Consider the following 12740-nt stretch of genomic DNA (forward strand, 5'->3'; position numbering starts at 1 on the left):
CTGACGGTTCGGACAGCGAGTTTAACGGCTTTCAAGGGAATGCTCCATATTTAAAGATATTGAAGTAAGCATCAGATGTAATGAAACAAGCTCACAGTAACTATTGATATGCTTTTAAGTGGAAAAGACTGCTCAAGACAGCACAAGTTCTTTGTTTAGTAAAAACACAACATATTGTTTGATTACGTCATCACACATAGCACAACACTGATTGACAGCCAACTAACGGCCGTTACACCTGGAAGTCGTGCTCACGTACGCCAGATGTAAACGAATCACCAGTTATACTTTTTTGCCCTTGACCACTGCATGGCTAATGGAATGACATTATTCGAATGCTGTTATTATGGCGTCATGGATACCTGGGTCAACTTCAAATAGTTCCTCTGAAAAAGTCCGCGCATCTTCACGGGCGTGTACTTTAGAAACTCGAGGATGGAACACTCCCTCGGGGTATGTCACCACGGTCGAACACAACTCGTTAAATTGATTGTAGTCGCACTCTTCCATTTGATTTCATCATTCGATGTTTCATCATTCATCATTCATGCAGACTATTGTTAAATTTCCATTTTGTACAAAGATTGATCCAAGATATCTAGACGGCAATCAGACTGACTTTTTCTCGCAGCGGACGCCACGTGACGCGTGCTCCGAGTGCTGCTACGATTGCGTTCAAAGTTTGTAACTGGCTTTGAGCCCTACAGCACTAGTCAGTAATGACTGATAAGTTGCTAACTTATGAATCAAACAGGTAAATAGCGTCGATGAGAGCTGGCTGAAGGTTGCAGTAAATAACTCCGAATGGGAGCCTTGTCGTTTAGGGGGGAAGTCGTCTGTGACGCGGAGCGCAGGGAAGCGCTCCGCGTAGGACGCTTTGCTCTGTCTCTCGTAGGCGGCTTTGTTTACACCGTTTGCTCAGGCCCCCGGCCTAAAGTGAAGCAGGCGTTGTTTCTCTCGAAGCAGAACGTCCTTCTTGCGCGTGGTGAGGGGTGCCCGCACAACGTGCTATACGCTGTGGAAACCCTAGGCCTAGTTTAATCCTAGGCCTAAACGTATGAGTCGCCGGGAAAAACTCGACGTTGTTCAGAAACTGCTATATTTTGCTGAAATTGTGTGTGGGCACGATAGGTTGTGTTCGCACAAAGCCTGGAACGCCGAGCATCTGTGCATGTCAAAATGTTGTCGCAAGCCGAAATCAGCATAAAAATTTAGTTTAGAAATGCTATCATTTAAGTGAAAAATGATGTGCTTTTCCTATTTGACATCAGATGGCGACATTGTAATGAATTCGCACAGCATGTAGAGCAGCGAACGTGCGGGTTGCGTGTTAAACAAAATGCTGCAAATGTCATGCCATCCCTGTGAAATGCAACAGCTCTGAAAGAGGACGTGATTTTGTTTTCAAGCAGATCAGCTGTTCAACTTTTGAAATGCCACAACCAGCGGCGCAAAGAGCGGTGGTCATAAAAGGCAAAAAAACGGCGATTGACCGGTTTCGAACCCGGACCTTAGGGATCACGCCATACACAAACGGGATTGATGAGACTACTGCAGTTAAGTTGAAGCCTCTTGCCATTCAGCGAGTCATAAGCTGTTAGTCGCTGCGAATCGCTCGGTAGAAAGTCTCCAGGCTCGTGGATAGCTGCTAGGGTAGAACAGTGTAGCATATTTGAAGGGAGTGTTTCACATTTGAATATGTTAAAGCAAGCGTCAGATACGATGGAGAAAACTTTTTCTTAACTATTTGGTAATTTTTAAGTGACTCAGACTGCCCTAAATCACACAGTTGAACTATTAAGTACATTTGCTTCTCAATACATCATTATTTTATTAAGTCATGGGAAGTTTTTTATGACGTCAGAGTCACTGCCAGATTAGATGTATCAGACTTGCCACTGTATCGCACGGCAGGCTCACTTTAGATACTCCTGACATTGATGTCTGTGCACGTAATTTATATTATCCGCGGTATCTGTGTGTTTTGGACTTGCCGTGGTGTCGTATAATTTTTGTTGATGTCTTTTTTTCAACTTGCGTTTGCATTCTTGGTTAGGCGCTATTCTGGGCTATACGATTGTTAGCCTCACGTCTGTCATAACTAGAAGAACTGCCCGAAACGTCTCTGTTGTGTATCATAAAACACAGTTCATAATTGTGACATACAATTAGCGGCTTAACACTGGCTGGTAGCCAGGTGCTGTCCGTCGATGCGACGACTCGTGCTGGCGTACCCTAGCCACAGTCTGTCCTTAACCATGTTACTTGGGACCTCGAACACAATATCGCTATTGAACTAGGATAACTAATGTGAGATTTCAATGACGACCTACATGTCCTAAGTTGTTTTGAACAGACGGCGCGAAATAGGCTGCATAAGTTCACGTGCATCTAGCTAAGAAAGAAGGGATTTTTTTGGTCTCTAAAAGGACATAACTGTGAACTGCAGGGATTGACCTTGAGAACGGCTGTCTCAGTTCAATACCCCAAAACAAATATGGAACATTTCCTTTCAGACAAGCTCTCGCCCACTCATCCTGGTGATTCAAGGTTTAATCAACTTAAGACTCTCCGCATGACGAGACAAAGTATGCTACCTCAGGTACTAAAAAAACAATATGTTCTAGGATGGTACAGGATGGTCGTTAAACACACCCAAATGACCAGGGCTATCCCACTTAAGCGTTTTTCACGAGGATAGGAATGTTTATGTACCGTCGTTTCTCGAGGCGCCAAGGTCACAAAATGACGAAAAAATGTGTGACCTTTTCAGCCCACCCAAATAGTGTTTCCAGGGCAGGTTTACCCACACATCGATGACAAAAACGGAGGGGGCGAACAGGTCCATACAATGTGCCTGTAAATGAATTAATCGAACGGAACTGCGGTTTTAGTTGCACGCCCATTCCAGTGACGTGCACTAATCCATTAACCGCGTTCTTTGCGGCATATGTTGCATGCAACCTGTACATAAGGACGTTCTCTTAATGCCTACTGCGCTGTGGTTTTGCCAATGAATAGCGTCACGTATGCGCTAAGAGCGGGATCATATCGTTCCTGTACGGCATTAGTGGCTCCCTGTCCCTATTGGTGAATCTACCCTATGTTCAGTGATTGTGGTTATCGTATATCTATTTCATCTACAAATAGATTCCTAGTATTGAGCACCAACATTGGCTATTTTCGCACGAATGGGAACAAATACTATACAGATAAGCAAATGAACGCGATCACCATCCTTGTGACAGCCCCCAAAGCAATCTAGACGGTCGTTCACGTTCAAAATACGATATTTTTTACTGAGTCAGATAATGTGCATGCCGTCTCAGATCACGGGTCCATATCCCTACATACTGTAGCAAATTTTAACTGCTTGCGTGTTAGTTTCACTAGTGATGACCTCGCTCGTGCCAGTCGTCACGAGTCAGGCAAAGCTGAATCTTGCAAGCCTAGGAGCATATTTTCCAGTAGTTCACACTCACCAACACTCACCCCACATCATAGTGTCGACACGTACTTCCAACAGCAATCTTACGCATTCGGGCTTAAAGCATGCATGGTAAAAAACGGTTCACCTTATAACATACCTCTGTCCGGAAACGAGTAATCATCACGTGCTATGGAAATGGTGTGGTATCACGTCATTATTAACCAATGAGAAGTGTACACGACATCGTACGATAGGCGGGACTATTAGGCTAAGCCAATCACGGGGAATGGGATTGCTTCGCGACCCACGAAAATATCTGATACGAGAGACGGCTGGTGAGTGGCTGAGGACGAATTTTAACAGGAGGCATCGAGTCACATTTGAATAGATGCATAGCTTAGGTTCCGGCGAAACAGATGGTATATGATGACCGTTCTGTTTGCCAGATGTCCTTTGCTTGAGCTGGGACAAATCATATCAATAGCTATTCATAACCCATCTGGGCGACTGATGCAACGCGCGCCACCCGGCGGAGGGTGATTCACGCAACCGGAGGCTCCAACGGTGTAGTTATGTGTTGCTAACGGGCGGCGACCGGCGTAGAGCAGCAAGGTGTACTTTTTATGTCGAAAAGGGGATTTTGTTGCATATGTCTGCGTAAAATCTGCATAGTTGTTGTCTGCAAAGTCTGCAAAGTTGCATATGTCTGCTTAAGATATACAGTATTGACACGAAATGGTTTAAAAGCTGCCTTTGCGGGCATACCCAACAGGTTCAGATCAGATATCCTTCAGGGCATACTGCACGCTCTCGCAGTCTTCCGAATGGGATGGGGGTATTTCAGGGAATTCACAGCGCCCTCGGGCCGCTCCTATATTCGATTTTCTCGAACGATCTAGCGTTATATTCAGAAAGTGCTACAGTGATGCAATATGCCGATGACACACAGATTTTGGATACTGGGAAGAAAAGTGCAATGCAACATCTTGTCGGAACCATGGAGGGTACCTTGTCAATTGTATTGGACTGGTTTAACAACCACTCTATGAAAGTCAATGCAACAAAAACACAGTTAATAGCTTTCGGGACAAAGGCTATGCTGCGTCATATGCCTCCTTTGCATGTCAAGTTCGGCTCAGCTGTCATCACTGAAAGCAATACTGTCAAAAACCTTAGTGTGGTGATGGACAGAAATCTCACATTTGAACCGCACATTGATCAGCTTGTTGCCAGGCCGACGGGCGCTCTGATGGCCCTGTCCCATGCCAAGCATGTACTCCCAAGAGACACCCTCTTTCGCATTGTCGGAGCTCTAGTTCTTTCCCCCATTAGATACTGTATAGCGCCGTATGGTACTCACGGAGCCACCCAGCTCCATCGCGTGCAAAAACTCGTGAACTTCTGTGCGCGGGTTGTGAGCGGAAGGAGAAGGTGTGACCATATATCGGATGTTGTCAAGGATCTACGATGGCTTAGTGCTGATCAGCTCGTCAGATATCATATGTTGTGCCTGCTCAAAAAAGTCTTACTCACGGGTCAGCCACCAGATATAGCAGCGATGTTCACACGTGCTGAGCACACTCATGAAACGCGACAGGCTAACCAGCTGAGGCGCCCCGAGCGGTGAGCAACTCTGGCACTCGCCGATTGAGCTACAGAGCATCGGATTTGTTCAACTGCCTACCGCCCGACTTGCGCAATGTTCAGAGTCTAGGTCGCTTCAAGCGCCAACTTATGGAGTTGCTACTGAGTGAGGCGAATGTCGGCACATGAGTGGATGCGTGTGTGAATTCGATTGTGTGTGATGCTACAATGTGAATGCAGTAGTGTGATTCACTGAGATGATCCCTTGACCGATGTGTGATGTGTTAGACTATTTTTAATAGGTTTCATACTGTCTCTTTTATGCCCTTTTTTATCAATGATGACGTGTAACTTCTAAAAACCCACTGGATCTTGTGGAAAGTTACGAAATATATGGACATATACGGACAAAGCATTCCACTCTCGGGATGGACAGCAGTGGAAACGTACCAATGACCACGACACAAGGCCGTCAATTTTTGGTATAGCCATGACCATGATGTTCACATATAGCCCCGTTCTCAAGAATAGGAACAATTCTTCGAACGTATTTCAGAAGGCGCACCGGGCCCTTCCTAAAAAAAGTCTCGTTCATTTCGGTGATATGCTAGATAACGCAAACTTCGCGTAATATCTTGCCATAAGTGACGTTGACATTCGGAAACGAGTAATCACCACGAGCTATGAAAATGGTGTGGCATCACGTCATCATTAACCAATGAGAAGTGTACACGGCATCGTACGATAGGTGGTATATATATATATATATATATATATATATATATATATATATATATATATATATGTGTGTGTGTGTGTGGTACGACTTTGACAAAGCCGATCATGCTGTCACTAAGGCAGTAAAAAGTCGCCGCTGTATGTCCATTAAGTTAAACATCGGTAAGCTGAAAGCAGCCTTGTGGTGGTGCGCAGTCACCGTAAAAAGCAGCATTCAGATGCTAGACATTACAGGTAAGCCGTAACAGTTCAAGAATTGACCGGTTGGCACAATAGTGCTAGGTACGCCTGTTTGAACACTGCCACCAGCATGCTTAGCCTGATGCAAACAGCTAATTTTTGTACTTATTGTGTGTTTAAAAGTTAGAATCCGATTGTACGGCAGAAATCACCTGATAAGAGGACGGTCGTATACTGCCGCGACGTGATTTGCTAGATATAACCAGACAGTGCATATACCAAAACCTGCAAGATGATCTGATGAGAAGTATGTGTTTATCCATCAGTGTATTTTACCCTGCTCAAAAGAGAGCCTTTGAGTACACACCCGGTCTTGTGACTCCAGCCCGTGATGTCACAGGCAACATGGTCGCTGTACCTGGCCGAGCCATGGGCAAAAATACACGACAAAATTACCAAATGAATCAATGCTCGCAATTCAAAGCTGTTGAATAATGTAATATTCGATGCCGTGCAGATTCTTTTTACATATGTTTATACATTTTTTATTTCACTCAACCAACGCTGGGCGGGTTATTGTCGATGTACATTGTAAAATAGATGATTGTAAAGCCAGTAAAACCAGAAAGACGGGGCTACGAAAACCAAGCCAGTACCAACAACAGTAACCCAAGCCCAAATTTTCAAGAACTCAAACCTGAGCTAAGCTAAAAACGTTGAGATGCGCCATGAAAACAAAACGCCCAAAACGTGTCATCTGCCAGCGAAGTGAACACAGTTTGTTCGGTTCACGGTTGCAATCAAATACTCTCAATGAGCCTTCCAACTCATATTCTGATGGATGCCATCCGATTCAACCACCAGCTTGAGGAACGACTAGGTTTATTAGCTTGATAACTTCCAGTATATCTGACATTAATTGCATGCATTATCAAATCATCAGAAGCTTTTCAACCATTCTCGCCAAGATCACGTAGCATAGCTGCAGGGCACGGGTATGCTGTATAATGCCGGCCTTCGTAACAAGCTTTGGTGAAATAATCATAATTGCTATGGCAACAATGAGATTGGCAATACAATATTGGATATGAAAACAAAAGCACATTTTTCGCAGCCGCCACAAATGCTAAGGGCATTTGGAAATAAATTATGTGTTTCGTAACCCAAACAATCTGCCACCAATCCACAGAATGCAGTCTGGGGACGTATAAATCCGACAGCCGAGTCAGGTACACCGCGCTTTTTACTACCGAGATAATGGAAAACCTTTGTCAGCGGCTAGCATGGCGCCCTGGGCAGAATCGCCGCATTTTGCCGATGCCGGCATTGATCTGCGGTGGGTCACGCCCGGGATCCGACAGCTCGGTAACGGGCGAGACCGTATGATGATCGAGCCGACGTCTGACAACCAACAACTTCAACTGAAGACGCTGGCAGTGTCCCACCAAGAGTCCTCCACAAGCTGACGTGCTGGTGGGCACTCGCTACTGCCGTCATAGCGTCTCAGCCACGGACCGTACCATGTGGTAAGAGCTCAAAGCCTTGGTCCGATTCGAAATACTCCTCGCTGGCAAGACACAGCCAAAACGTTTGGCTTTCGATTTTAGTCGTCCGTGAGCCGAGTGGTGTGCCAGCCAAAAACAAAAACAAGACAAAACAATACAGCTGTTTGCCTAAACTAAAACTGAGCATCCGTAGCAAAACATTGGCGTTTGGCTCTCCTTGGTGTTGGCACGCCATTTGCACTCACATGCGATCACCAAAGTGGCGCACCCGCGGCGTTGCTCTTTGCCAGTGTCATTTACATGCGTGATTTTTTTCCAGGCACTGGGCCCAGTAACGGAGTCACCAACGTAAGCCTCACTGTAACCAATCATCGCTCGTTCCTCGAACCACGTGCCTCAAATGTCGGTCGTTTGTTAGCAGCCATTCACAGAATCAGATGCAGCGAGAATTTGGCATCGCTCGCAGGCGTTGTCACATTGATCTGTGTAAATGAGCTCGGTGGCTTTCCGCGTACTGTGGACCCTTGGCCGGGCTAAGCCCTGCAGTAAAGGCGACCATCTATCACCTGTAAAAGTTCCAACTCCACATTGGCCAACCGGAGCCTCACATTTATTATCTGTGGGCTCCCGCCGGCTCCACCGAACCATCACTAATGGACGCTCCCGCTCGGCTTGGTGCTGCGGTTTCCTACCATACCATGGCGCCATCAGTTCAAAGGGCAGTTCAGTGCACTTGTGCGGTTCAGTGCGCGGCATCATAAGGACGCATAAAGGCGCAAACATAACGAGCCGGATCAGCGGGAAGGTAACATCGGCTGGTGCATTCTGGAGTCACACTATTTGTGCGAGACTGAAGTCATGGATGACACGAAACCGCTGCGGCAACGTTTTTAAAATGTCGAAATCGTGTGGCCTATTTTATGTCACGAGAGGCAGGCAAAGTTCCAAACTAGAACACACGTATTATGCACCTTCCTTCCAAACACGAAAAAGACGTTGTTTGTACAGCCTACGACACCTATTTTATCACATCCAGGCATGTTTTTCGGTTAACACACATGAAACCTTGGAACGTGGAACATGGAGCAGGACACATGGAAATACCATAATCATCCTTCATCTATTTACGCCAATGTGTTTACCTGATGTCTCTTGCATTAATATGCGCTACAATTGTAGCTTTGAAGGCAATTTCTTGTTGGGGTTTACAAAAACTGTTCCACATTTATATGGACATTTGAACTGAGATAACCATTTTTATGATCATGCCGTGCATGTCACATCCATGTATTTTTACTGACTTCAGGTCCTCTTGTCTGTTCACAGCCATATCCTTTTACTGACTTCCGATCCTCTTGTTTCTAAGATTGGTAGACGCGAACTTGAGCGGCCTATCCAGTCTAACGCGTCGCCTATAGGGACGTCACCAAGACATGTGTCTGAGACATGTGACATGTGATGACAAGACATGTGATTCGGTTCTTGTGAGAAATCAGTGACAACTAGTATTTCAGGTTCAATCCTTCTGAGGGAGGCAATAATACCAGGCGCCAAGTCTATGGTCGGCTGAAGAATTAGCAGAACCTAGGATCCAGGATTTCACGTTGTCAAAACTACCAGTTGTGCCCAGGATCAGGGTTTTTCTTGGTTTGCTGAAAGAGCCAGTGAGTAACGGGATCCAGGGTCTTGTTTTGTCGAAAGAATCAATGGAACCCTACATCGAGAATTCTGTTTTGTCGTAGTAGCTAGTGGGAACCAGGGCCTAAAACTTAGAACCGAGCAAATGTTTGCTGGTGGGTAGACACAACATTTTGCATTGCATTGGTAGCAATATCAAGAAGCTGCACAGCGGCCAGACAATTTTGGCCCACCGAGGTTGGAGTTGCTGACTGAAGGAAGATAAACCATACCAACACCGTGACAGATCCGGCCAGAACAAATCTCTTGACATTGAGATCAATATCGCATATCTTCATGAGATCGCATATCTTCAAAAATGATACAAAAGTAGCAACTGAAACGGTCCACACACTCACCGGAAAACACAAACATGGTTTATGCAAAGCAAATATGTATTACATAAGGCATGTTGATCTGTTGCTAGGACCCACGTGTACATGTGAGATCGGAAGCGAAACTTTCCGTAAATGTTAGCGACGAAAATACCATTTTTGGGTCTACTCTTTGCACGTAACACTATGGAAATAAGGCTTAATCCTCATTTTCTGAAAAGCTGCCGCTGCATCTCCAACATACAGTAAAGCTGCGCCCAAGTTTGGGATATAAACCGTAACTTTCTATAGGTCTACAAAGACATCCAGCATATATTTATGTGCATGCCTAACTGGCTGGGTAATTGTACAGATCTGTTTTGCGGATTGCTATGGAATTAGGACTGCTATTGCAGATCGTATCATCAGAAAATGGCATCTAGTTACTTCCATTGCGGCATTTCCTTTGATAGTTGTAAATGCATCAGATGCGCCAAAATGCATATTCGCTGAAATGGCAGCCATGTCAGTGGGATTTGCTCATTGCTGTACTGTTTGCACAAGTGGCGATCGAGCGTGGCAAGCTTGAACGTGAACGTTTTTGCAAGTGGCTGTGCAACCGAAACCGATGGGTGAACTTCATTGGGGCATCTGTATCTACGAGCACGCATTTGCAAAAATCGTCCACAGAAGTTCCGCGAACTGGTTTCATTCTGGTAACAAATAAATACCCATCACCAGGGCAAATATACGTCAAAAATAAGGCTGCACGTTATGACTTGCGGGAAGTGGAAGCAGGAACAGAAGGTTTGTAAGGTACTTAGTCCTTCGCGGAAGTTTGAGCTTATGAATAACATATTCATGCCCATGGTCAGAGCATTATCTAAAGAAGAGTAAAAGAGAAGGGCCGATCAAAATGCCCAGTTGGCTATTTACTGCATTACTCTTGGCATATTCACAGATCACGATTGGACCTTTGTGAAAAGGCAAAATGAGTCGTTGTTTCCAGACAACCGTTTGCTTCACACGCAGTAAGGTAGCGACACCTCCCGAAATCTCTTTCGATCCTGACTCCTCAGTGCCTTTAATCAGAAGGTTTATACAACTGTAAGCATTAAGAGTTCATATGTCAATGGTTACCGACTTTGAATATGACCGAAGACACTGCCTAAAGGACGTTTGAAAAGAAATATTGCTTGTAGTGTTAATAATTTACGTTTCGAGCCCTGAGTACATTATTACCAGTGAACAAAGCTACCCCCCATCCCCAAAAAATCAACAACAACACGCGTGAATGCAGAATCTTATTAGTTTCATCTTTTATTTAGATAACTTGTACACTCATGATGATAATCACAGCTTGAAAGGGCGAAAATTGACAATTTAATCAATCACTGCTTGATAAGGTCGTTCTACCAGAGCCCCTGGTAAGTTGTTGGTCGATGTCTGTCAGTACGCGAGCTCGGAACTCACGGGGCCGCAACAACAAGAGCTGAACGGCTTCATTGTTTATATGAAGTATGACACTCCAGTGTTCAGATGGCAGGACTGAAGATGGGATGACCTTATCCAATTCCGTTGAGTACTGGTGTTTAGGTCGGCACTGGGTCAGTGACTGAACAGCTAAAAAATAAAACAGCATACATGCCTTGTTGCTGTTGGCTCAGTGCGCACGGGTTGGCTGGACTCTGGAGTCGTTGTACTCGTGCCCAACTCTCAACTAGGAGTGTTAACAGTGGACCGTGTAGTGCCCCGAGTGCGCCACGCCAGAATGGTGTGTCACGCCGTGCAGCTTGTAAATCCAGCCTCCTGGTGCGGCAGAGTATGGCGACAGCTCCAGACCACTGGCGGATAGGTCCACTGTGGTATTGAGCTTGTGCCCGTTCTGATCTAGCTGCAGCAAGAGCCGTTCCGAGTGGATCACAAGGATACGTGGGGCTTCTGATTTTTCAGTACTTTTGACACTTGTGGCGCATGGAGCCCGTCCGCTTTTCTTCTCCGTCAAGCAGCCCTCTTTTGATAAAAAGGTCAACGCAGTCCCACGAGCGCACCTGGACCTGACATGGATGGAATGGGCTGGCTAACGCAGGCTCACGTCCAAGAAAGGACTAAAGGTCACGGACGTGCTGCCACACACCATGCGCCGCAGTGTGCACTTGAGCTGGCCGATAAACAGGTCGGCGAACCTGAAGCTCTTCGGGGATACGGAAACGCTTCCAGGCCTCCAGCGGTTGTTTGCCTCCACTGAGGCTGTCATCGATGTGGGTGGGTTTGAGGTTGGGCTGTTTGACGGCGCGGTTTACACCCTCGTGCAAGCCCTCCAGCAAGTATCTGAGGTGCTCATGTGAGTCCTGCTGCTGACAGTCTGTAAATCGGGCCGTGAACCGCTGGTATTGTACCTTTAGTGGGGAGGTGCCAGGTCAGCCCCATCTGGGCTTTTCCATAGGTCTTGCATTAGCGGGCAAACGCTCAAATGAGGAGCACCCTTCATGGCGGAGGTGGTCGTGTTGATCTCTCTCGAGTACTCATCTCGGAATAGGTAGTCATGCAGGGCACGGCATTGCCCAGACATTGCAGCACGGCCTTCATGAAACACGTATTGCCGATGTTCCGGAGTCCCGTAAGGCCGAGCGGCCGATTCGCGGGCCGCGCCCTGCCGCCGTCTTTGCTCGAGCTAATGATCCCCGAGCAGCCCGACACGAAGGCGGCCGAGCCTGGACAGACGACCAGGCAGAGCTGCTCCTGCTTCCACAGCTTAGAAAGCGCCGCTCGGCATGTTGCTGTCCATTCTATTCCTTCCAGGTGCTCCCAAGCTGCTCCCTGGCCTTGCTCAGCTCGGCCTGCAGCTCCGGCGGGCAACACTCTGAGCCTGGCTTCACCGGGCTGTCGTGCACATCTGGGAGGAGGTGACAAAGTTGTCAAAGAGTATGTTGTCAAAGAGTATGCAGAAGGCTCATTCTCAGGAGGCAACGAGTCAAGCGTTTCATCAAGCGGACTAATGATTTTGTTGGTTGCCTCCTGATGTAATGCCCAGTTGATCACAGTCTGCCTTGTGGGCGTGGGCCAGTGATGTGCGCTGGCATGCGCGTTAAGGGAAATAACTGTGGCACGCACGGAGGCAGCGTTCCGCGGTTGATGTCGATTGATAGCCGATGCCAGAGCCAGCCAACCTCAAGTTGGTCTCCAGATAAGTTGACATGCCGCGACCCAAACTTTGCGATGAAAGCCTTGGTGGGCGGACCGCATGCGCCCCCAGTGTCAAAGCCGACGGGCTCGAACTGAAAACCATCTGCGAGATCTACGTACTTGCTA

General features: G+C 46.6%; 1 protein-coding gene across 1 annotated transcript in view; it reads right to left on the reverse strand.

The window, feature by feature from the left end:
- Positions 1 to 12740, reverse strand: part of LOC119095083 (uncharacterized) — a gene marked incomplete in the record, with an annotated part of 55513 nt that overhangs the window by 8990 nt on the left and 33783 nt on the right.

This window comes from Pollicipes pollicipes, unplaced genomic scaffold (genome assembly GCF_011947565.3).
Source record: "Pollicipes pollicipes isolate AB1234 unplaced genomic scaffold, Ppol_2.1 Scaffold_4219;HRSCAF=4965_pilon_pilon_pilon, whole genome shotgun sequence".
NCBI lineage: Eukaryota > Metazoa > Arthropoda > Thecostraca > Pollicipedomorpha > Pollicipedidae > Pollicipes > Pollicipes pollicipes.